The sequence below is a fragment of the Crocuta crocuta genome, unplaced genomic scaffold (genome assembly GCF_008692635.1).
Source record: "Crocuta crocuta isolate KB4526 unplaced genomic scaffold, BGI_CrCroc_1.0 scaffold147, whole genome shotgun sequence".
Classification (NCBI taxonomy): domain Eukaryota; kingdom Metazoa; phylum Chordata; class Mammalia; order Carnivora; family Hyaenidae; genus Crocuta; species Crocuta crocuta.
Window position 1 is genome coordinate 5,205,493 of NW_027532594.1, and position 25,261 is coordinate 5,230,753.

The 25,261-nt window shown below is 36.9% G+C and overlaps 1 protein-coding gene across 2 annotated transcripts in view; it reads left to right on the forward strand.

The window, feature by feature from the left end:
- The first annotated feature begins 691 nt into the window (after positions 1 to 691).
- Positions 692 to 25,261, forward strand: part of CEP57L1 (centrosomal protein 57 like 1) — a 96,857-nt gene continuing 72,287 nt past the window's right edge. The window contains exon 1 of one of the 2 annotated variants that reach the window (XR_013339008.1): positions 692 to 753. The gene's annotated coding sequence lies outside the window, so the exon portion shown is untranslated. Of the gene's footprint in view, positions 754 to 1,007; positions 1,071 to 25,261 lie in introns of those variants that run through there. The other variant, XR_013339007.1, reaches the window with a different exon arrangement.

Sequence of the window (25,261 nt, forward strand, 5' to 3'; positions counted from 1 at the left end):
CTGTCAAATCCGTGCTCTGCCCAAAAAGGCTGGTAACAGTTGAACGCGCTCCAGCCATTCGGGGTTTTTTGTCTGGGCGGCCACCGGGTTCTCAGCAGCATTCCCACCCCGCCCCTCCTCCCGCACCAATCCCCGCCCTCTGCAGCTCCCTCCCTTCGCCTCAGCGGCCGGCCAAGAGCTGGTGGGGAAATCTCGCCAAACCCTTGCTCACTGGCCGTCGCGGCCGGAGACCCAGGCGTTCCTTGGGGGCGGCAGCCTCCGGCGGGAGACGNCCGTATCCCTGCGTCCTCGCCCACCTCCCACTAAGCCTGCAGGGCAAAGGGCTGGCCCGCAATCTCCAAACGCTGGGCCGGGCGGCGGAGCTGGCAGAGCAGCGAGGCCGGAGGTGCAAAGCCCGCCCCTTCGCCCAGCCCCATCGGTGGGGCTCGGCCCAGAGGGCGGGAGCAGGGAGGGGAGATGGGGTCCTGCCCCCCCCAGCCCCTCCCCTTTCTCCGCCCGGTATAAACCAGGAGCCGCCCCTGCCCCAGCGCCCTCTTCCCCGCCCAAGCAGACGCGACCCGCGGAGGCAAAGCCATTGGAAAAAGCCCCGCCCTCCCGCTGGCTACCTCCAGACCCCAAGTCCGCGCGCGGCCTCCCACTGCTGCCAGCTGCTACGCATGCGTGATGGCGAGCAGGGCGCAGGCGCTTAAGGAGCATTTTGCGTCGGGGGCGTTTTCCGTGCCCTGACGTTTGGATTCTCTGGACTGGAGAAAAGTAAGGAGGCGTTGAAGTACACTGAAACTATTACACACAAAACAAGCACAGCAAAGACAGAGGTTGTAGACTCACACCTGGAAGAAAATGAATACAAGTTTAAGATTAGCCTGAAAATAGTGATGGTCTATTACGCCAAATCCGAGATTTCAGAAGACAGGGCGTCCTCGCATTGACTTCTGGGAAATGTAGTTTTGATGCGGCCGACACAGTCTGTCGGCGATAGAAACTACAGTCCCCAGGAGCCACTGCGACATTGCCGGTAGCGGCCTTCGAATCAACGGTTTGCGCGGAGGGAGGTTGAGAGCGTCAACTTGGTGAGCACTGTAGAATTGCCTGCCACTTTTCCTTTGACAGGATTTTTCCTTCCTCCGTTTCCTCGGGGATTTTGGAGACGAAGCCATCTAGGGCTGTCCTCCGTAGTCCGGGGACTTTGTCCAGTAATCTGCGTGGGAAGGAATAGTCCGGGTGTCAAGGCCGGGGCAAGTTGGGCACGAGAAACAGTCGCAGTCCCGAGGGTCGGAGGGAGCGGCACAAGGCCAGGCAACAAAGATGCTGTGAACACAAGTGCGCCTTGCTGCGGACTCGCGCCGAGGGATTTGGTATCCCTGTGCAGTTGCACTTTTGTTTGCCATTGTATAGGCGAGTTATGTGCTCAAATGCGCTCAAGTGAAATCCCAGGCAGGGCTTTGAAAGCAAGTTGTCAAATCCATTTTGTATGAGACTAAGGGGAAAGAATCCCTAGTATTCCTAGAAATGAATGTTTGCAGGCTTTGAGGATGCTCTATGAAAAAAGACCTATAAAGATATCCAAATTTTAGTATATTTGGAAGATTCAATCATTTGTTTTAAAATGACTGTTTTTAAAAAGTCATTCCTCTTGAGAAAAGTAAAGACGTGAAAGGCAGTCAATGGACTGAGGACCAAATTAGATCTTAATTCTCTACATTGCAGAATAGATGTGTTTTTACAAGTTTAGCCTTGTTAGGTACTGAGTATACAACAGTGAAAAAGACACAGCCTCTATCTAGTTATAGAATCTAATGGCTAACCACACAATTACAGTACGATGTCCTATCTGACTATCTAGAATGGCTAGAAAGGAGGTAGCTTAATCTTGGAAAGTCATGAAAATCTTTATACCAGGGAAAGAGGGCCAAAAGAATAGCATGTGGTGAGTCCCAAAAGCGAGAAAGATGAGATATTTTCAGGAAGATTGCAGTAAGACAAATCATATATATTTTGGGAAGGATAATATTTATGTATTGACATAATTTGAAGTTGTAAGAGACAAGTACTGCGAATTTTCCAGGTAGTTTCTGAAAATGACCTGTCCTTGAACAGATTTATAGTTTTGGTAATTAGTCTAATGTAGCCTTGGTACATTCAATGCTACTGGTTTAAATCAGGTTCTTTTTTTTTTTAACATGAACTTCTTATGAATGTGATTCAGAACAAAAAAGACATTAGTTTTTTGTCTTTTTTTTTTTTTTTTAACTTCATTCTCCTTTGTCCAGCCCACAAAGACTAGGGCCATTTCTTAAATCTAGGTCCTCTTTTTACTATGTAGTTGACTATGATCTCATCCATACCCATGGTTTCACTACCACCTATGACTTTTAAATTATAGCTCCACCCAGCTTTACCTTTCCAGTTTTCATATATTTATTTCCTTTTATTTCTTTATGGAATTCTCAAAAGCATCTCGAGCTCAACATGCCTAAAACCAAATGCATGGTTATCTCTAATGAACCTGATTTTTTTCCAGTGTTCCCCATTTCATTTAAGGATCCTACTATCCACTTGTGAACATTTGAAAACTACACAGTATTCTAGATTTCTTCAGTCCTTCCTACCTCTTTAGCCAATTATTACTGAGCTCTATCAATATCATTTCCCAAATATCCTCCAAATCCATTCTTTTCCCACCACCTACATAAGCAGTTTTTTCCAACATACCATAATCTCTTGCTAAGACCGTTGCAATAGTGAGCATTCACACTGGCCATTCTCCCTTAGTTCTCCACACAGAAGCCATAATGATCTTTTTGAAATGCAAGTCTGACCAGATTTTCTCTTAAAATTATTCACTGATGTCTTACTATTCTTAAGGCAAGACTTCTTTGTAAAGCCTAATGTGATCTGGTCCCTTTCTACCTCTCCAGCCTCACGTCATATACCTACCACTCTCTGCCTATCTCTGCTTCAGCTGTACAGATCTTTCTTCAGTCACTGGTTCTCATGTTCCCTTTCATCCATTCACACACTCAACAAATACCTGTTGAGTATCTACTGTGCATTGGAACAATGAAGATATGTCATTGAGCACAATATACATTGACTCTTGAACAACAGGTTTGAACTGCACAGGTCCACTTAAAGTGGATTTTTTTATGTAAATACAGTACAGTACTGCAAATCTATTTTCCTTATGGCTTTCATAACATTTTCTTTTTTCTAGCTTACTTTATTGTAAGAATACCATATATACTACATATACAAAATGTGTGTTAATCAACTGTTAATGTTATCAGTAGGGCTTCTGATTAACAGTAGACTGTTAGTAAAGTTTGGGGGGGTGGCCAAAAGTTATATAGATTAAAAGTTACGGGATTTTTTACTTGCTGGGGAGGGGTTGGCAGTCCTAACCCCCACGTTGTTCAGGGGTCAAGTTTACAGCTGTACAAAAGTCCCTACTCTCCTAGAGCTTGCATTCTATTAAAGGGAGATCAACAATAAATATATAGTATATGTGGCAAATGAAGGCAAATGTAGTGGAGAAAAATAGGAGTAACAAGGAAAGGGACTAGGGAGTGCCAGACTATGGGGGGCAAGATTCACTTTTAAATATGATGGTCAGAGAAGACCTAATCAAGAAGGGGACATTTAAGGGGATCTGAAGCAAGAGGAATAAGCTGTGCACATACCTCGAGGAAGAACATTTCTGTGCAGAGAACAGCCAGTGCAAAGGCCTATGGGCAGGAGCAAAGAAATAGCAGTATAGGCTGGAACACAATGAGTGCAGAGGAGGAGGATAACATGAAGTCACAGAGGAAGGAGGTCATGTAGGTTATTGAAAGGAGTTTGACTTTTTAACATATAGGAAGCCATTGGAGGGCTTTGAGCAGATGAACTGCATGATCTGACTTTTTAAAAAATGATTACTTCTTGAAATTGTGTGGAGCATAGACCACGGGGAAACAAGTATAGAAGCAGAGACACTAGTTTTGAAGCTGAAATAATAATCCAGGCGAGAGATGATATTGGTAACTTGGACCAGGGTGATAACAGTGAAGATAGTGGGAAGAGATCATAGTCTGGATCTATTATGATAGTATAGCCAACAGATTTTGCTGATTGGCTGTGAGGTGTGAGAATGTAAGAGGCAAAGATGAGTCCGAGTTTTTAAGCTGAGCAGCTAAAAGGAAGGAATTGCCATTTAATGTCATGGGAAAGTCTCCAGATTTGTGTACAGAGGTAAAGAGGTGGGAATCAAGGGTTTTGTTTGACCATGTAAAGTTTGAGATGCCTCTAAGCTATTCAAGTAGAAGTACAGAGTAGACAGTTGTATAAATGAGTGTCGAGATGAAGTGAAAGATCTGGTTGTAGGTAGAATATTGGATTTCACAGTAGTGTTTTAACAGCAGTTACAGCCTAAGAATAGTCACAAAAACAAGCACTCCATAGAATTTGGGTTGAGTTGGCGTTATCTGCAAAGGGCACTATGCAGGAGCAGCCACAGAGTGTGGTTTCCTAAACTCCAAGTGAAGGCAGTTAAGGAGGAGGCAATGCTAAGTATGTGAAGTGCTGCCCTGGATCAAGTGAGATAGGGATTGATAGCTGACCACTACATTTGGTAATGTGGAGGTCGTTGAAAATCTTGAGAGCAGTTTTGGTGGAGGAAAGAGTATAAAAGCCAGATGGGCATTTTATTTAAAAAGGATGGGAGAACTGGAGACAGTATGGATACAGCGCCTCTGGTACTATTTTCTTTGTCCAGACTGTGTTAGCCTGTCTTTGACTACCCTTCTTATAGAAGTTAGCTCAAATACCACTTTTCTCTGAGTTTTCCTTAGCTGCTTAAATGCCCCTATCATAAATAACTTTTATTTTACCATGTGTTTTTACTTGCTAATGAGTTACAAATGTAGTTGTATAACGGTGTGTGATAATTTTATTGAAGTGTATCTGCTTCTAAAGTTTAAGCACAGAGAGTGGTGATTGTGCCAATTTTTTGCTCATCATCTCCTGCTCCAAGTACAGTGCTTGGCATCTAACATGAACTTAGTACATATTTGATGCATAAATGGAAGACAAATGTAATGTCACAGAATTTTCAAAGGCATTGCATATTTACCTGTTTACAAAAACACAAGATAATTGATAGAAGGTACTTTATAATGAAAACGTTTTAGGAAATTTGTCTTAAAAAAGAGCAGGACTTCTGCTGTGAGTGAATTGCAGTGATCACCCTCATGAAATTGAATTTGCTAGCATTTTTACTATACTCCTGCATACCTCAAGTTGTTGCAAGATAATAAAGCATATATAGAGAGTATAGTATATGTAGAGAAGTTGCTGGTTTAGATGAATGATGGTTTAGTCCAGGAAAAAGCTGACTGGCTGGTCTCCCAAGAGTCCTTTATTTTGACATTCATTGATGAATTTACTATTAAAAAAAAATCATTCCTAAGTTTTATGGTCTTAGAAACACAGTCTTGCTGAGTGTACCAGGAGTACCAGAGTTCCTGGGTTGACTACTATCCAGATGGTGAAGAGTAACTCCTTCTGTTAATTAGAGTAGGGAATACACTATTAATTCCAGTTGTGGGATGAGAAGATACTGAGTCCAGGTTTGGACATGTTAATCATCTTGTTTGAAGGACTTAAGAGTCATAGAGGTGAACAGTACCTAGTACTGCTTCTGAACAACTTTTCTGCATGAAACATTAACAGTTGTTGAGAGATGTAGCTATATATTCAAATAGTGAGAAGAGCACGGACCTCAGAGCCTCAGACTCTTGGGGCTGAATCCCAAGTCTGCTTTTTATTAGGAGTGTGAATTTGGCCAATTTTTTTCAACGCCCTAACTTTGGATGTGGGAGATGAGATAGCCTTGGTGTTCTTATCTGTACAGGGAAGATAATTACCTAATTCCTACAACTGTTGTGAAGATTTAATGAGAACATATATAAAGTTTTTAGATTAACATGGTATATATTGGTACTCAAGAAACAGTATCTTTTAAAATAATCATCATAAAGTAATATTTGTCCTTCAGTTTGAGATTAATGAAATGTTTATAAAGTACTTTGTAGTTGAACTGAAGAGTGCATTTTGTATAATCGTATTATTGCTGACATTCTGTGAGATTTTATAATGAGATCCTTGAATTTTATTTCATTTTTCTCAAATTTGCAATTTAATTTTAATAATATTTTGTTTTTTAAGCTGCTTAATTGTGAAAAATTACAATAAGTAAAAATATGGCAATTATTATTTTTCTCATAAAACAGCAGCAGCGTAAGAGATTATGTTTTTGAGCAAGGAGTCCATGTCCAGCTTTATTTTAAAAATTACTAAAAACACCATATTTCATCAATAACATGTCTATATGTTATAAGACATTTAAATAATGTATAGCTTAGGAAGATCATAGTGCCACTCATAAAATTTTATTTCATAGGATACAGTTTGACACTGTTTAATATACAGTTCTTAGTTTCATAATGTCTACCTTATTTTTGCTGCAACAAATAAACAGATGTTATGGAATTTAGAAGAACTGCTTTCAGTTGGTAAATTTTCATAAGTACATTCAGAAGACTGTTTGGGAAGCAGGATTGTTCCATGGCTGAGAAAAGATTGAAATGTTTTAGGGGCGCCTGGGTGGCTTAGTCGGTTAAGCATCCGACTTTCGCTTAGGGCATGATCTCGCAGTTCGTGGGTTCGAGCCCCGCGTCGGGCTCTGTGCTGACTGGCAGCTCCGAGCCTGGAGCCTATCAGAGTCTGTATCTCCCTCTCTCTCTGACCCTCCCCTGCTCACGCTGTCTCTCTCTCCTAGAAATAAATAAAAATATTTAAAAAAAAAAAAGATTGAAATGTTTTGCTCACTTTGGAGAGAAGCAGCATAGCAATTCCACAAGACCACTGACTTTGAAGTTAGACCTTCAAATTCTTGCTTCTGCCATTTATCTCATACAGGTTGCTAACCTTTCTTAAGCCCCATTTTCTTTATCTATAAAATACAGGACATATTATTATCTATATCTGGTCTTTGAATATACTAAATTTAAGATCCTTGCTTATGCAATTTTTTTCTTCTCACAATGCCTTTACCGAAGATTTTCACGTGGCTACCTTCCTCTCTGTTTTGGACTCCTCTGAAAATCTTATCTTCAGAGAGCCTTTACCTGACCACTTTAGCTAAAGCAGACCACCTGTTCCCCTTTTTAATCTTCATCACATCAATTCAGTTACCCACTTGTTCATATTTGTTTGTTTTATGCTTATTTTGTGTTCTGCATGAAGGACTCTGTCTTGTGTACTATTACACTCTCAGTGCCTCAAACAGTGATTCACACTTGGTAACTGCTCCACAAATACTTGACCCACCAGCTGACTCTCTCCCTTCTAGGCTTATTAAGAAGACTCCATAAAATAATGTATGTAATGCACGTATGTGCTTGGCACGATTTTCTCTATTTGTATATTTGTTTTCCTATGTCCTATCTAATTCTAAAAATTTTTGAGACATCGGCTTAACACACACACACATGGAAAATCTAATGGTTGTAATTACTATTATTAATAGTTAATATTCATAGTGTGTTCACTCTGTGCCTGTATTATGCTAGGTGTTATATGGATTTTCTTCCCATTAATTCTATGAAGTAGATCTTATTATCCCCATTTTTATAGGTAAAGAAGCTGAGGCCCAGAGAGTTTAAATAACTTGCCTCAAAACACATAAGGCAGTAAGTAAATAGCAGAGCCAAAAGTGGAAAGCACGCCTATCTGCCTCCTAACAAAACTCATGTTCTTAACTTCTTTACAATGCTTTATCACTCACCCCAAGAGAGTAGGTATTCAGTAAATGAGAACTTTAGTGCAGTCACTTTTTTCTCATGACAATTTAGGGTGTGGGGGGAGTGTACCAACTATAGAACTTAAACACCTAGTTAGAGCTCAAATGTTCATTCTTCTGCCTTCCCCAAAGAAAGGCTTTCTGCCTTCTTACAGTGCCATCTCATCAGCTCTCATTGCTTAGCCTCTTCTTTATTTTTAAGTAAAAAAAATTTTTTTTTAATTTTTTAATGTTTATTTTGGGGGATGGCGTGGGAAGGGACAGAGAGAGATGGAGNATGTGTATTTAAAATGGAAGAATCAAAACTTAAACCGAATTTAAAAAAAAAATTTTTAAGTAAAAAAAATTTTTTTTAAATTTTTTAATGTTTATTTTGGGGGATGGCGTGGGAAGGGACAGAGAGAGATGGAGACTTAGAATCTGAAGCAGGCTCCAGGCTCTGAGCACAGAGCCTGACACAGGGCTTGTACTCACCAGCTGTGAGATCACAACCTGAGCTGAAGTTGGTGGCTTAACAGACTGAGCCACCCAGGTGCCCTTTAACCTGAATTCCTTATTCTTTGTACCCTTATTGTGTTTAGTGTCCTACAGTGTCAGAAACTCTCAAAGGTCTGACTTTTAAATGTAGCTTGATTCAAGTATGAACAGGGTTAGTATTAACAACTACCAATATCCATTACATCCCTATTTTTGATGTTTATTCACAATAACAGATTGCAGCTGTGGCTCATAATTTTCTGTGTAACTTTTGTCAAGTCTTTTGATCTTTCTGGGCGTCAGAGTCATCATCTGTGAAATGAAGGCAGTTGGAGTAGATTTTCTTTTTTTATCTAAAGCCCGTAATTTGTATTAGGGTTCACTCTTGTGTTGTACATTCAAAGGGTTTTGACAAATGCATAATGTCATGCACCCACCCTTGCAGGATCATATAGAATAATTTCATACCCTCCAAAATTTCCTGTGTTCCATCTATTTTTGCCTCCCTCCCTCTCCCTGAAACCTGGCAACCACTGCTCTTTTCACTGTCCTATAGTTTTGTCCTTTCCAGAATGTTCTATGGTTGGAATTACACAGTATGTAGCCTTTTCATACTGCTTCTTTTACTTTGCAATATGCCTTTTAGTTTCCTCTGTGTCTTTTTATGGCTTGGTAGCTCATTTCTTTTTATCACTGAATAATATTCTATTGTATGAATATACCACAGTTTGTCTATTCGCCTTTTGAAGGACATCTTGATAACTTCTAGTTTGGGGAAGTTATGAATAAAACTGCCTGATTTATTTGTATGCAGGTTTTTTTGTGGACATAGTTTTCAACTTATTTGAATAAATAATTAGTAACATCATTGCTACATTGTATGGTGATTTTTTTAAGTTTATTTATTTTGAGAGAGAGAGACAGCGTGCACCTCTGTGTCCTAATGCAAGCAGGAGAGGGGCAGAGAGAGAGAAGGAGAGAGAGAATCCCAATCAGGTTCCAAGTTGTCAGCACAGAGTCTGACCTGGGGCTCAAATCACATGAACTGTGAGATCCTGACCGGAGCCAGTATCAAGAGTCAGTTGTTTAACCTAACCTGACTGAACCACCCAAGTGCCCCACATTGCGTGGTAATCTTCTGTTTAGCTTTTTAATAAATTCCTAGGACTCTTCCAAAGTAGCCATACCATTTTGCATTTTTGTTAGCAATGAATGACAGTTCCTGTAGCTCCACATCCTCACTAGCTTGGTGTTGTCAGTGTTTTGGATTTTAGCCATTCTAGTAAATGATGGTATCTCATTTTAATTTGCAATTGTATAATATAGTATTGAGCATTTATTCATATTATTATCATATTCTTATTTTGCACCTGTATTTATCTTCTTTTGGTGAGGTGTCTGTTCACATCTTTTGCCCGTTTTGAAGTTGGGTGGTTCCTTTTTTTTATTATTGAGTTTAAAGAGTTGCTTGTATATTTTAGACACAAGTTCTTTATCAGATATGTGTTTTGCAAATATTTCTCAGTCTGTGGCTTATCTTTTCATTCTCTTGACAGTGTCTTTTGCAAAGCAGTTTTAAATTTTAAATAACAAGGCAAACTTGTTAGTGTTTCTTTCATGTATTGTGCTTTTTGGCGTTGTATGTAAAATGTCATTGTCCAAACTAAGGTCACCCTCATTTTCTGCTATGTTAGTCTTCTAAACAAGTTATAGTTTTGTATTTTACGTACAGGCTTATGATCTATTTTAAGTTAATTTTTTGTGAAAGGTATAATGTCTGTGTCAAGATTTGTTTATATTTTCATTAATAAAGTGTCTGCTAGCTCTGAAATTATTATTTTGATCAATAATACTAAAAGGTAAAAAAAACTTTAAAAAATAGTATACTGAATATTTACAACCATATAAGTGTTATTCTTCAAAACTATTACTTCAAAGAGAGGCTTGAAGTCAGCCCAAGGATTGGGTCAAGGAGAGGAGCACATTAGGAGATGGGACTAACAGTTCCAGTTCAGTGCTTCTTTACTGTTATCTGTTGTTAACATGTGCAGTTGTATTTGTGGTTATTTGTCCACATTGCCATCTCTTTGCTACTTTTCTACCTGGTCATACGGGTTTGCAAAAATCCATCTTATGATTTCTCCCCAGTAGTTTTACCTTTCTATACCATGAAACACTGAAGCCATCTGAACCTTAAATATCTCCTTATGTAATGACTGGCTTGATCTAAGTTTGTAAAGGAAATTATCCTAATTATCTTCTGTTTAGTAACATAAACAGTTTTGGCTCCAAATGCTTATTTAGTCTTTCTTTTCCTTCTTTTTCTTTTTTAAGTAACAGATAAAAATGGAATTTTACTGTTTTTTATTAGAGTAACATTATTGCATTGCACATTATGCTTTTAGAGGTAGACCTGCCATGAGGGATTGACAATAAAATTGTTGACCTTCTTAACGTGCATTTACAGTGATCACATCAAATATAAGAAGTACATATTCTCATTGTGTTAATTGTCTGTGTGACTTGAGTTGCATAATTAATCAAAAGCCCAGCATGATATTATGAATTCATGGAAAGTGTGTACTATTACCTAGGAGATTAATGCAATTCCTTAAATTTTCTGTTCATTACCTCCTACTGACTTAGATTTGTAAAAGGCTATAAAGATAATTAAATTAGATGCTAATTTGTGACTGCTGTTGTACAGTCCTATCACAAAATCACTCCCATTTCATGGAACAAAAAAAAAATAAATAAAATAAAAAAGAAATAAAAGGAGAGTGGTGAAGGGGAGTCACAACAGTGCAAGAAAGGTTTTTTTTTTTCCAGAAATTAATTTTGTAATTGAAAAAGGATATATTCATTATGAATCTAATAAGTAAAGTAAGGCTTTCACTAAGTGAATTCGATCCTCATGTCTGGCCCTGTGCTGACAGTGGGTAGCCTGCTTAGAATTCTCTTTTTCTCTCTCTCTCTCTCTCTGCCCCTCATCTGCTTATTCTTATTTTTTCTCTCTCTCAAAATAAATAAACAATAAAAAAAATTTTTTAAAGGAGACTTCCTTTTAAAAAAATTTAAAGATTGTAGTGTTCATATATTTAAGCTCACGAACTGTGAGATCATGACCTAAGCCTGTATCAAGAGTTGGATGCTTAACTGAGCCACTCAGGTACCCCATAAAAGAAGTCTCTTTCTTTTTCTTCCTTTACCCTCCTGTACTGGGAATATGAATTTCTGTGTTTGCAACAGGATGTTTTAGACTATTTGCTCTTTTTCTGTAATCACTTTTTATTTTATATTATCAATTACATACATTGTAATTTTTTTATAGTTGTCTCCTCTGTAGAACTGCTTTGAAGATTCTATATATAAATATTACCTGAAATCTGTTCTGTGAAATGCTAATTTCTCCAGAGGATCTCCCAAAAAGGTTTCTGTTGTAAATAAGTTTGGGAAGTGCATGGTTTATCGCTGTTCTAGAAATTCACAATGATAGTAGTAGAATATTAAATATACTGACAAAACTTGCAGGTTAAGAAGTTGGTTAATTTTGTTTTACCCATTTCCCCAGATTTATGTGCCTGGAATCTATTTAATTTAAGGAGTGACTTCAATGAATATCTTTTGAAACTAGTATTTTGGTAAATATTGTTTATTAGTATGAATCTTTAGTGAGTGGTAGATCTATAATCTTAAAATATTGAATAAATATATTTCTTTTTCTTTAAGTCAAGTTATCTTTATAATTTCTTTTTTTCCTATACAGCATGGATCATCCCCTCTCCCTCAGACCAAAGGTTTTTATTCATTTAGCTCATCTTTATTGAGCACATACTAGAACTATAAAGATAAATAAAGTTCTGGCTCTTGAAGACCAAAGACCCTGATTTGATAGAGCAAGGGAGTCATCTGTAAGGGATACTCCCTATATCTTTAAGTAATTTTAGAGATCCATGATCAGCACTTTGCATTTACTTATTGAATAGCATGAGAAAAGTGTTCTTAAGTATATTTTTCTAAAGATTTTATTCATTGAATCTAAGATACCAAAGATTATAAGGCACAGCATTGCTCTGTGTACCACAATGAAAGTAAACATGTTGCCAAATATAATTTAAAGGTGAATTTTGATATCAGAGAAGTAAACTGTATGTAATGTATTTGTGAATAAATGTTAACTCTTAGACTTAAATGTATTTTGTTTTATGTATTTTTCTACTATATTAATTGATTTGAGGGCGACAAATGTATTTTGAATGACTACCATGAAAGTCCAGTGGTTAATAGAATAATGAATAAGATATGGTCCCTTGTTCTAAAGGAACAATAGAGGAAGACAGATGTGTGCAGACTTTTCTAAAATGAAATTATTTTTGTTAAAGCAACTAAATTACAAACTGTAATGAGTACATTGAAGAAAATGCTAAATTAGTGACAACTGATAGCTTTGTAGCAGTTTTACATTACCAGCTTCAAAAACCATCTAGTGTTTTTTTTTTTATTCTTTTGTTGTCAGAGGCAGATGAGGGGTTAGTGAATAGGAGGTAGAAATGTAAAGAAATATTTATTTGGGAGTATATATGTGTATGTTTTTTTAAAGGAGAGAATAGAGTTTGTTTTAAAGATGTTTTATGTTCTTCTCAGTTGTTTTCTCCACAGGAGGTCTATTTCAAGGGAAAACAATTCTGATAGTTGTAATGTTTGTTTGCTTTGGAAATTTTACAAATTGAGTTATACTCAGCCAAACATATTTCTCTGTGTGTGGATTTATTTACATGAGGGAAAAGTGTTAACCTTAAGTTAGCAAATGTCTGTTAACAGCTGTATTGGTTGGTCTGCCTACTTTCAGTGGATGCACTTAGGGAATGCAAGCTTATTTTAATTTTGGCTTAAATAAATAGCATTAAGAAAATTAATCTATTAATTTTTTTTATCTGAGTATAAACATAGGGCAAGTTGGATTAACTATGATTTGTGGAAAGCAGTGCAGAAACAGAAAGGGCACCACATTTAGAGTCTAGAGATCTGAGTTTGAATTCTGTTTTTGCCACTTATTAGACGTGTGACCTTAGGCAAGTCACTTAATCTTTTCGCCTTGGTTTTCTCTTGAATGACTATGATGATAGTATAATACTTTGTAAGGCTAAGTTAAAATTTGATGTATAAAGGTTTTGTAAATTATAATAGTACTCAAGTATTAGTTGATATTGCTTTTAGTAGTGATATACCTTTTGCAGAACTGAGTTTTGATTTATCTGTATTTATGTGAACTTTAGTCAAAAAAGGAATGTAAATTTGTTTTAGGTATTTCCTAGAGTCTCATTTTCTCCCTATTAAGCATTTCAGAGATACTTCTATTTACAGTGTAGTAGGGATATTGATAAATATATTATCTTTATATGTGTACTTTTTTTTTTTAATCCAGGTCGGATTGTTTCAAAGCTTTAATAAGCTAACCAAGGGAAACTTTCTCTGAAACACAGTATTATAGACTGGAAAAATACTTGCAAAATCTAGTGAGATTTTTGAACTTTAGGATCTGTGTTTCAGTCTAAGCAAAGTTCCAGTGATGTTGTAATTTAAAACAGCTCCAGGCAATTTGACAATATGTGTCAGAACCATTAAGACTGTCTTCAACCTAAAAATATCATTTCTAGACTTTATCCTGATGAAAAAAAGTTGTACTTTATATAAATTTTCACCTACTGCTATTAAGAAAATACTTTAAGGGTGTCTGGGTGGCTCAGTTGGTTGAGCAACTGACTTCAGCTCAGGTCATGATCTCATGGTTCGTGGGTTCAAGCCTGGCGTTGGGCTGTGTGCTGACATCTCAGAACCTGGAGCCTGCTTCAGATTCTGTGTCTCCCTCTGTCTCTGCCCCTTACCCGCTTGTTCTCTCTCTCTCTCNTGAGCCACCCAGGTGCCCCTCAAACCTCTTTCTAAACTCTCAGCTAGCATAGTGAAGTATCATAGATTTATATATAATGTAAATAAAAGAAACTGTATGCAGTATTCATGTACCTAAGAATATTGTCAGTGGTTGAACTTATTTCAAATGTCTTCAGCTGTACCTTTTGGTTTTGCCATGCTAGAACCCTACTCTGTCTTTTGATGGGCTGTAATTTGCAGCTGATAGGAAGTTTTTAGCTAAAGGGTGAAAGTTGGTCATATTAAAGGAGGCTACGTCTTTTAGCCAGGCTTGTTCTTGGTTGGACAGGCAAACTTGGCCAACTGTCATGATGAAATCAGCACTGAATGGTCAGCCACACTTTTTGTGAGGCACAAATTTCTACTAGTTTAAAGCAAGTTCACAGCCCTGAGTTGTTTAGGCATTTCAGTTTTTTCCCCTAAGACTATGACCTTTTTCTCTTTTCAGTTCCATCTCTTAGCAAAAACACTGGCACAATTTAGACACTCAGCAAGTACTATTGGAATTAAAATTAAATGAAAACTGAAAATTATGCTGATTCTTAACATTAGCTTTACTGAAAAGTCATCTCAATTTTAAATGAAGCAAACTACACAGACACAGTCACAGGCAGCCTCTGTTTGGATGCAAGGGACGGTCATAGGAGTAATAAAGAGCCCATGTTTAGCCATCATAGGGTCTTTTCTATGCCACTTGTATTTTGGATGTTAGGGGTACAATGGAAGGTCCTCAGCACTTTCAGCATTTAGCACTGTCAGCTAAAAGTAAAGAATGTACATTGAAAACTGATGAAGAACTAGAACATTTAAGAGGAGGCTAATACAAATTTTCATAGGTGCATTTTAAGTAAAATATATTTTGGTTATCTTAGTTAAGCTTCACCTAGGCAGGAAAATCAGGTTTTGTCCTTTTGCCCTCTGTGCTGTTCAACAACATATGCTATTTCTCAAGTTAAGACCTTAGCAGCTGTGCCAACAAGTCTGGTTTGAAAAAAAAGTAAGGGCTCAGTGGTGTCTCTTTACATATCAGCCTGTCAACAACTCTGTCCATCAGTAGATCACTTCAGCCCTTTAGAACAGTTGTTCACTTCAAATAAATGGATCAGAAGTTGGTGTAGTTAAGATACTGCAGCTTGCTAAGAGGAATAAGAATCGGAATTATGGGGGTACCTGGGTGGCTCAGCTGGTTAAGCCTCTTGATTTCGGCTCAGGTCATGATCTGTGATTCATGAGATGGAGCCTCACGTTGGGTTCTGTGCTGACAGTGTGGAATCTGCTTAGGATTCTCTCTCTCTCTCTCTCTCTCAAAATAAGTAAATAAACACTTTTTAAAAAAAGAATTGGAATTATGAATATGGATTTCTGAATGCCAAGGAGAGCAATGTTATGACAAACCTAGGTGTTTGTGGTTTTTTGAAGGAATAACTCCGACACTACTGTTAGTGACTAGAATGCCCTTTTGTCTGAAAGGCATGAACAGCTTCCTTTTACTTTATATTGAGATGACTTGTCAGTAGGATTTATCTTGGAGCTCTATATGGCTTTTAATTCATTTCAGTTTAGCAAGCATTTATTAAGTATTGAATTAAGTGCTAAGGTTACAAAGATGAAGGAAACTTGATTTCTGTCCTTAGGGTTTGCTGTTTAGGGAAAAAACATGAACAGACGATTTCAATATAATAAGCTTGCAAGAGCAGTCTGGGTCACCTAGTCAGTGGTGGTAAAGATGGGATAGTATAGTTAATTCAGGAAGTGTTTTAGGTGTTGAATCCTTGGGGCTTGAGCATTTGAGAGGAGGGGGATGATACTATTAACTGATTAAAAATGCAGGAAAACAGTTTTTAGGGGGAAGATGATATATTAAATTTTGGGTATGCGTTTGAGGGACTTTTAGGACATTCAAATGGATATGAACTCTTAAAATTCAGAGAAATGGTAGCCAGTACTTGATTAAAAAATAATCATCTTGGGCAGAAATAAAGAACAAATAAATCAGAACAGCCCCCAAAGTAGTATCGTCTCTTGGGAAGGGCTGGGCATAGAGAACGTATTAGTTTTACAAATTGGGCTTGTACTGTAGCAGTATAAAGTTACTATGTAAGTAGGTTAAATATTGTGGGGAATGGAGCATCTACTTTATGAAAAGTCATCTTGTAGGCTATTTATGGATAACCTATTTGGAGACTTTGGTATATAATATGGCATAATATTAAGACATTACTGGATATAATTTAGGTTTTGATAGTTCAAAAGGATTTTAGGATTTTGTGGTTTCTCAGCATCATTATGCACATCAGTGATTATACTGACAACATTTTGGATGTGTATCCAAAATGTAAATTAGATATCAGGAATAACTGAGATTTGACAGATGGTAGCTACAGTTGTGGTGAACATAGCATAATGTATAAACTTGTTGAATCACTATTCATCACAATTTATGTTGTAAATCTGAAACTAATGTAATGTTGTGTGTCAACTATACTTTAAAAAAAATCAAACCAGGAAGGAAAAAAAAAAAAAAAGAAAAGCTTTACTGAGTGCTTGCTGTGAGCCAAGCTGTATTCTGAGAACTTTATACTGATTACATTATATATAAGTCTCTGAAATAGAAAATCTTAATATTCCCATTTTGTAGATGGGGAAAAACACAGAAATCTTAAGAAACTTGCCTCAGATTACATATGATTTATTCCCAGGGTGTCTTGCTGCAGAGCACACCCCTTAATCACTATGCGTACTACTTTATCAAATAATATAGATTCTAGGTACATTTCCTTATAAGAGAGAATGGAAACATGAAATGCATTATATGAACAAAGTCCCTACAATGGTAACATTACTAGAAATGTAAAGTTATATAAGAACTTAAGGAATAGTTCATCATCAATAATATACATTTTCTTTAAAGAGGAATTATACTGCAAATCTAACAAGTCAGAAGAATTAGGGAAATATAAATACAGAAAGTTGAATTATTACAGTAGTGAAGGGAAGAGTTTATGTGAGAGATTAATATTTGTAAGAGCTAATTGGTAAGGAAACTGAAACTACAAGAAAAGAATGATTTTTTTTATTATCACTGCTACTTTCCACTACTGTATATTTACATAATACTATATATTTTTCACAACTAAGAGAAAGGAAATGATATAACTATTACCTGCTATATAAGTGTCAGAAACAGGAAAAAATCTAGGTCTTCTGATTCAACCCAGACCCCTTTCCATTATGTCATATTCCTTAGTGAAATCTTGCAGATTAAGTCGAGTCCTCAAATCTATAGACATGGAGGGGAAATGCCTAAGAAAAGAGTTTACTCTCATCACTAAATCCAAGAGAACAGCAACAGTTTAAAAGGATGTAATGGGAGGGAATGAACCCGTGGTGTTGCAATCAAAAAGATAAGCGTGCATCTAGAATCTGATGAATATTTTCCTCTGTTGCCTGCTGACTGATGTATAGGACAGGAGAGTTGCTAAAGAAAAGTATATAGGTATATAAATAATTTTCTTTCCAATCTCAAGACACTGTTGATATTATCTTCAGAGAAGGGGAAGCAGTAGACATGGTTGGTAATCAGGAGTCTAAGAGTAGATAGAAAATATTTTACTTTTTATTTTGTGCTTTTCTATGCTGTTTAAGTTTTATTACCTGTGGATACATGACCATTTAGAAAAAATATTAATAGCAGCTTCTGTATAGTGGGATTATAGTCCACTTTAAAATTTTTAATTAAATATTATATAGTTCACAAACTATATTAACAGGTTTCATCTGAAAAGTTCCTACCTAGTAGGCTGATAGTGAGAGAGTGGATTTTCCATAAGATCCACCTAGAAACTATTTTTATAACATGGTTAGAACAGCAGTGGCACTATAAAACCATTATTCCCTTGTTTCTGTGGAAAAGTGAATATTAAATCATAGATAAAGATGTGGGATACTTCATTTTCCACAGTCTTAGAAAATCCCAATACTCATATTCATGCATACAAGTCCACATTTGCTCCTGGGGTAGGAAACAGTTTTCCTGAGTGAAAAAGATGCTCTGGCAGAGTGTGGCAAGAGTGGGAATCACATTTGAATTCTTCTATCAGTTGCTTTAGATATAGGACTGCTATGAGAGTGACTTTGAGGACCTTTACCCACTAAAAGTAGGAAGAAGCTAGCAGTGGTTGGTTGAATAACTAGTTCCTTTGTTAAAAAAAAACTGGGAGGACACCTAGGTGGCTCAGTCAGTTAAGTACCCGACTCTTAATTTCAGCCCAGGTTATTAAATCTTGCAGTTCATGAGTTCAAGCCCCACACTGGGCTCTGTGCCGGGCACAGAGCCTGCTTGAGATTCCCCCTTGCTCCCTTTCCCTCTGCCCCTCCCCTGCTTGCACTCATTTTTCTCTCAAAAGAAATAAATAAACATTAAAAAAAATTTAATTAGGAACTCCTCACAGGGATCAGTTTGTGCTTATTGTCTAAAGCCATTTTAGTCTTCAAACGATGTCTAGATAATAGAATAATAGATGCTTGCTATGTAGTGAAATTGCATGTGAACAGGGGAGGGACAGAGAAAGGCAGACACAGAATCTGAAGCAGGCTCCAGGCTTTAAGCTGTCAGCACAGAGCCCGACATGGGGCTCAAACCCACGAACTACAAGATCATGACCTGGGCTGAAGTCAGATACTCCATCAGCCGAGCCACCCAGGCACCCCTGTTTCAGCTTTATATGATAGATCTCCTATTTTTTTTTTTTTTTTGTAGTACATAAAAGGACAATGCATCTTATAATACATGGTGGCTTAGATTTGAGAAAAGACCCCTCAGATACTTGGTGAGGCCTTTACTTACCATCCTTCTTCAGAACTTGTTTATTCTTACGGTAGAAACATTTCTAATAAACTTAATGACATTGTTACACATTTCTTTGTTCATTTCTCTTCAGTGATCTTCAAACTTCAATTTGCATAAGAATCAATTGACAAGTGAAAACTATATATTTCTTGGCCCAGAGATTCTGTTTATGTGGACCTGGGTGATGCCCTCTAATCTTCACTTTTAATAAAAACCCTCAAGGTATTCATACCTAAGTGAATGAAGGACCACACTTAGAGAAAAACTACCTGCATACTCTCTATCTAAGTGAAAACTCATGATTTCAGCTTTCGTATGTATTAATTGATGACCTCCACATTTTTATATTTAGTCTAAACCATTTCTCCTGGATGCCAAATTCATTTGTACAACTGACATGTCTCTATTAAAGTTAGAATTCACTCTGACCCAGGCTACCTGGGTTCAAGTCCCTACTCAACCACTTAATAGTTGTGTGACCTTGGGCAAAGTTAGTTAGCTTCTCAGGTATCTCAGAGGGTTGCCTTGATGATTTTGTAGATCTGTACATATGAAGTTCTTTGACCAGGGTCTGGTACATGATAAGCTCAGTGTGTTACCTCTTTTTATGTTATTCCTCCACAAGCACCTCAAACATGTTTAAAATTAATCTTTTGTTTTTAATTTAAATTTTAGTTAAGTTCTAGCCCATCTCCCACCCTCTCCCCTCCATCAACCCTCAGTCTGATTTCTATCATTGAGTCTCAGGTCTTTGTTTCCCTCTCTCCCCTTTCCTCCCTTCCCATATGTTCATCTATTTTGTTTCTTAAATTCCACATATGAGTGAAATCATATGATATTTGTCTTTCTCTGACTGACTGACTTTGCTTAGCATAGTACGTTCTAGTTCTGTCCATATCATTGCAAATGGCAAGATTTCACTCGTTTTGATGGCTGAGTAATATTCCATTATTCCATTATGTGTGTATAAACAATATAAACATTGAGGTACGCCTTTGAATCTTTATTTTTGTATCCTCTAGTTAAGTAGCTAGGAATGCAATTGCTGGATCATAGGGTGGTTCTATTTTTAGGTTTTTGAGGAACCTCCATTCTTTTCTCCAGAGTGGCTGTACCAGTGTGCATTCTTACCAACAGGGTAAGAGAGTTCCCCTTTCTCCATTTTGTAGCCAACATCTGTTGTTTCCTGTGTTGTTAATTTTAGCTGTTCTGACAGGTGTGAGGTGGTATCTCATCGTGGTTTTGATTTGTATTTCTCTGATGATGAGCGATGTCGAACATCTTTTCATGTGCCTGTTAGCCTTCTATATATCTTCTTTGGAAAAGTGTCTGTTCAAGTTGTCCGCCCATTTATTAACTGGGTTATTTGTTTTTTAGGTGTTGAGTTTGATAAAGTCTTTAAAGATTTTAGATAATAACCCTTTATCAGATATCTTCTCTCATTCCATAGGTTGCCTTTTAATTTTGTTGATTATTTCCTTCACTGTGCAGAAGACTTTTATCTTGATCAAGTCCTAATAATTCATGTTTGCTTTTGTTTCCCTTGCCTCTGGAGACGTGTCTAGCAAGAAGTTGCTACAGCCAAGGTCGAAGAGGTTGCTGCCTGTATTCTCTAGGATTTTGATGATTTTCTGTCTCCCATTTAGGTCTTTTATCCATTTTCAATTTATTTTTGGGTATGATGTAAGACAGTGGTTCAGTTTCATTCTTCTGCATGTTGCCGTCCAGTTTTCCCAATACCATTTGTTGAAGAGACTTTTTTCACTGAATAGTCTTTCCTGCTTTGTCGAAGATTAGTTGATCATATAGTTGTGAGTCCATTTCTGGGTTTTCTATTCTATTTCTCAAATGAACCTTTTATACCACCTTCACCACCATCCATCTGTTTTCTGCCTTGACTATAGCTTTGTTTACTTTCTCCCTCTCACTAATTTTCCTCATCTAGGTCATACATTCTATGAATTCAACATTCTATCTGTCTCCAATTTGTCCTCTCCTTTCTATTCCCACTGCTTTGGTTTAGGTCTTTATCACCTCTCTCGTAGAGTTTTGGAATAGCCTTCTAAATGGATTTCTAGCCTCTGGTTGTTTTTCTTCATTCAGATCTCACAGAAATCTTTATCAAAGGGAATCTTATCTTACTATTCTTCTGCTGGATGCCCCTTGTTGCCTATGGTGTCAAATCCAAAATCCAAACACAAATGCCTGGCATACAAACCCCTTCCTAGCTAGTCTTTGCCTTCTTGCTCTGCAATACTTAGACACATTTGCAATATTCTAGCTTTTTATATTACTTGTAGTAGATTTCCCCAAACAGCAGATTCTCTCTTGTTTTCATAACTGCATTAGTAAGCAAGATAGCATGGTGGTTAAAAGTGTTAGCTTTAGAGCCAGACTGCCTAAGTCCAAATCCTGGCTTTACCATTTAACTAGTTGTGTGAACTTGGGCAAAATACTTTTTCTGTGCCACAGTTTCCTAATCTTTAAAATGGGAATGATTATGCATAATAGAGTTGTTATGACGATTTTACTAAGTTAATTTACAATAGCGTTCAATAAATGTATCATTATTTTTATTATTACTATGTGGTTTCCTTTGACTGTACACTTGATCTTCTCTACTATCCATTCTCTCACTTTCTTTGCCTGTCAAATCCTACTCATTCATCTGTCATATCTCAGTTTAAGAACTATCTCCTTCAGGAAGCCAGCTCTCTTAGATGACGATCCTCTGGGTTCCCATAGCACCCTTTGTAGTATAATTAAATTCTTAACACTTTAAGGACTACCTGGGACTATGTTTTTCATCTCTGAATGGCCAATGAATGAAAATTGACTCTTTCATTGTTTCTTATTTGCTAGAGATTGGGAAACTCAGTTAGAAAGGGGACGGATATTCTATTAGAGACAGGTAAACAGACATAAGGAGATTGGAAAGCAAGGGATAGCAAGAGGTGAAAAGGCAGAAAACAAAATCTGTAAGTGTGTAACTTCCAGTGAAGGGACAAATAGTCCAATAAGTTATCAATGTGGTTCCCTAAGTATCATAGTATATAATTAAAATGCTATGTGATATCCTAAGTCATCCCAAAGGTTAGGTTATGTTGAGTATACTTCACCTAAAAGGAAGGAAAGTAGGTTAAACATTTTAGAAATATTTCTTTTAAAGCTAGTTGAAATAAATTTTGGCAATTAAATAGGTCATCTTAGTTATTTATAATTGTCCAACCATTCATCTCCCCTACCCCCCCTCCTTGATGTGCCTGAGTAATCAGTGCACTCTCATAGTTAATTCTGACTGTTGAATGTGACCAGTCTGTTTTTGGACGCTAGTGGGGCTGGGTGTGGGGGAGGTAATAGATTAAAGATTTGAGTTTGTAGCAGTTAATATGAGTACTGTTAACTTGAAAATTCATTGTTTGTTGACTCAATTTAGAAATTCTACATTCAATAAGTTTGCCATCAACCTTTCTAAAGAGTAATGGTTAGAAATAGTTAGTTCAATAGATATATATAATAAATGTTAGAAGAGTGTTAAAATTCACTGAAAATAACTTATTAAAAAGAAAGTTAGAACTTTCTGAGGAAATATTACCAGCAATATTTTAAAGTCCTAAGATTTATTTGTCAAATATTTATTATTTGACATTTATTTGTTATTTATTATTTGCTAAAGATTTACTTAAATAAAATGATACTATATTAAGACATTGTATGCAAAAGTATACACCAAGGTACAATATGTGGTTATTTATAAAACTTTGAATAGTAATTACAGAACTATTGGGTTTAGCCATGACAAATGTAGCACAGAGAAGTAGGGAAAATTTGTTGATCTAACAAATTAGTTTCAGGGGATTCACTTTACAAAAGAATTTTTTATTAAGCCCTGGGGATACAATGCCCCTTTGCAGAACACAGCAGTTTGTACTGCAGGAATTTACAAAAGAAATTAACATAATTTCTCTCCCTGAGTTTATATTGATATAGGAGGCATAAAATCCTTAAAACTAAGATGTAAGTGTTCTTATCATCTAACAGATATCTGTGTAAGTAATTGATACTGTACATCTTCAGCTGTTTTCTGCCTCTGCAGAAATCTAGTTAAGAGGAAACTGTTTTAGTAAAAATATTTGTTGCTTATTAGAAAACTGATATCTGTTTATTGTAAAGAATGTATAAGAAGGTTGAAATTAGAAAATGAAAATCTCCTTTTGTTTATCTATTAACATTTTAAGACACTTGCTAGTCTTTTATATGTGATTATCCCTTTTAAAAATTGAACTGTAATTATATAATTTGATAGTCTTCTTTATTCACTTTATATTAAATCAGAAACATTTTCTTATGAACTGAATATTCAAGGTAAACTACAGGTAAAGGTGATGAGATTTAATCATTTAATCTCAGACATTGTTAGGTTCTAAACTTATCAGATTCAAGTTCAGTAAGGAAAAATCTAACTTTCTAATTACTAGATAAAATGTTCATAACTATACATTTTAAATTCAGCAATTGATAAGTTTGTCTGGAAATCAGCTCTTACAGCATGGCATTGAGGTGAATTAACTGTTCACATAAAAATTGGATGCTATATTTTAATTTATAAAGTATTTGTAAAAGACTGGCATAAAAAAAAACTAAGTATTGTTGTACTCATGTAATCATATTTCTCCTATCCAAACTCATTTAAGAGAACTAATGTGAGGGGAATGCACAAAAAGAACACCTCCCCAAAGCCATTGGCTGGGAAAAACAGAGGGATTGATTTTTGTGAGTCCTTGTAACCAGCAGGGCTTAAAAACAGGAGTTTTAAAGGTGTGTGCACTTATCCCTGAGGGCCCTGCTTTGCTCCTGGAGAGAAGGCAGGCAAACAACCTAAGGACAGACAGCATGGAAACAGTAATCTGAAAATAGCCTTGGACACATAAAGAGGAGATTATTTGCCCTTTTTGTAGTACTTTCCTGAGAGCATCAGGCATGGAGACCCCTCTCCAGGGACAAAGGAGCAGATGGGCACCATTTGCCTCCCCTGCCCCACAGCATAAACACAGACCTACCTAGAGTAAACAACATAGCAACAATACTGGATGACTTACCTGCTTATATCAAGTCCCACACCCCCACATTCTATCAGTACTGCCCTTGTTGGTCAAGTTTGCCTCAGTCCAAGCATGGTGAGGTCCTTCCCCAGAAGACCAGCAGAAACCCCTGCCCGCATCATGTCTCCCAACCAGAGAGTTATACAGTGATTCAGTTCTAGTGGAAGTAGTATCCAGTCTCATTTAACAAGCAAACCAGAGCACACCTAATTAAACATGCCACATTCTGGCCAAGGACCAAACACTGCCCACTGTAGACAAGGAGAGCCTATGCAGACTACTGGCTGGAAGGATAGAGCAGCCAAAACGCAGCAGTAAAGTGCACACAGAATTTTCTTATGAAGGGTCAGGCCATGGACACTATATGACCTTTTTCTTCATAAAGCCATTACTCCCAGGAGCAGGAAACATGACAGTGTTTTTAATACAAAGAAGAAGATGGAGATTTAGACAAAATGCCAAGATAGAGAAATCCATTCCAAATGAAAAAACAAGATAAGGTCATAGCCAGGGATCTAAGCAAAACAGGTATAAGTAACATGCCTTATCAAGAGTTTAAAGCAACAATCATAAGGATATTGCTGGGCCTGAGAAAAGAATGGAAGACTTCAGGGAGGCCCTTACCACAGAGTTAAAAAATAAAAATGAAAAATATAATAACTGAGATTCAAAATAGACTTGATACAATGAGNCTTCCAAATGAAAAAACAAGATAAGGTCATAGCCAGGGATCTAAGCGAAACAGGTATAAGTAACATGCCTTATCAAGGGTTTAAAGCAACAATCATAAGGATATTGCCTGAGAAAAGAATGGAAGACTTCAGGGAGGCCCTTACCACAGAGTTAAAAAATAAAAATGAAAAATATAATAACTGAGATTCAAAATAGACTTGATACAATGAGCACAAGGATGGAAGAAGTAGAGGAATGAATAAGTGATACAGAAGATAAAATAGTGGAAAATAATGAAGCTGAACCAAAGAGAAAAAGAACTATGGTACATGAGAATAGACTTGGGGACTTCAGTGACTCCATCAAACATAATAACATTTATAGTAAAAGAGT